Source organism: Camellia sinensis, chromosome 12 (assembly GCF_055761805.1).
Source record: "Camellia sinensis isolate YWXY chromosome 12, ASM5576180v1, whole genome shotgun sequence".
Lineage (NCBI taxonomy): Eukaryota > Viridiplantae > Streptophyta > Magnoliopsida > Ericales > Theaceae > Camellia > Camellia sinensis.
In genome coordinates this window covers 138,929,386-138,930,878 of record NC_138972.1, presented here as the reverse complement: position 1 = coordinate 138,930,878, position 1,493 = coordinate 138,929,386, and the positions used below count along the sequence as shown (strand labels likewise).

The 1,493-nt window shown below is 34.0% G+C and overlaps 1 long non-coding RNA gene across 1 annotated transcript; it reads right to left on the bottom strand.

Moving 5' to 3' along the window:
* Window positions 1-360: 360 nt before the first annotated feature.
* LOC145804284 (uncharacterized) lies at window positions 361-819 on the bottom strand. Its single transcript, XR_014345913.1, has 2 exons — window positions 686-819; window positions 361-564 (listed from the first exon to the last, which is right to left on the bottom strand). It is a non-coding gene; the product is annotated as an uncharacterized LOC145804284 (long non-coding RNA).
* Between the last annotated feature and the right edge of the window lie 674 nt (window positions 820-1,493).

Genomic DNA, 1,493 nt, shown 5'->3' with positions numbered 1-1,493 from the left:
TAGATAAAACAAAACATGTAAGACAAAGATGAGAAGATGAGTTTTAAAAATAATAAATTTCAATTTTCAATCTTATACGTATTAAACTTGATTTAGTTTAGTTATCAGTTGAGCTAGCTAAGTTATAAGTTGTTTAACTTAAAAACTTAACAAATTTCAAAATATGTCCAAGATGTAATGTCTAATTTTACCTCCACTCGAACTACCGGGAAAGGCTTTCGGCCTGTTCTATGATGCAGTGTCTTCTTCTTTCGGAATTTTCTATTCTTCTTACTTGATTTCTGTTAAATATGAAATTCATTTGAGATATTATCAAAAATTATCATATATAAACATTTTTTCACATAAATAAAATTGCACCGATGCACTCTGAGTGCCCCAATAGTAGACCAAGGCCTACCACTGATCCTCATGTACTCTATCCGGTCGATGAGCCAACCTTTCTGCATCATTCTTGAAGGGTGTGTATCCCATATTTTTCACACGACTTTTCCAATCTCTCAATTTCTTCCCAAATGAAGTCATTATTGTTCTCTTCATGGAATCATCTGCATTCGTATGAGCCTGCATTACAATTATACACACTTGTAATATGCAATGTCAACTACACTTGTAATATGCATTTCATATGGAATCCAATTGTAATATGCATTTCAACTTATTTCATATTAAATATCTATATTACCTTTATCTCCCTCCATATGTTATCTTTATTTTGCTGTGGGACATAATGCCAAGTCGTAAAAGTAAGTGGTGCAAGACTCCCATCTCGTGCCAAAACGCCCAAATGTGAAGCAAGGGGTGTGTATCCGTCAACTACTTGATTCAACTCATTTGAAACAAGTTTTAAAACGCCATCATCTGAAGTACCCCATTGACCATGCACATATGTGGGACCCCTTTGTTTGCTTTTGTGTGGCTTGACTTGAGCTAGGACCTATAAAAAAACAAAAACGGGGCCAAAGAATTGATTAAATATATATATATATATACTACTGCAATAGCAAGAAAATGTAAATGTGCATGTGCATGTGTTACATATAATTGTTGCATAATACAATTCAGAGGATATTTTAAAGAAAACCAGGTACTAAAAGGGTATTAACCAAGCATGATACAATTAAATGTTCCCCTAAGAGGCCTTTCTCCACCAATTTGACATTACGACACCATTTACATGGGCATGTGACTTCATTCAACAATGGCTTATTTTCGCATGCAAATTTAATAAATTTCTTAACCCCTTGTATGTATTCCGGGTGCAACCTATGCTGATTTATCTAACTTTTATCCATCTGATTCTGTCTTACACTACAAATGTCACTGCCAAATCAACAAAGTTTAAAATTACCGTTCCATTTTAATTAATCTTAACCTCAATTAAGTACCATATAATGCATGCAATATGACATCATTCACCTCTCACTGGTCTCCAATATGTTGGTTCATCCTACTTTCCCATTCAGGAATGCACAGTCTATATTGTAAAAAGC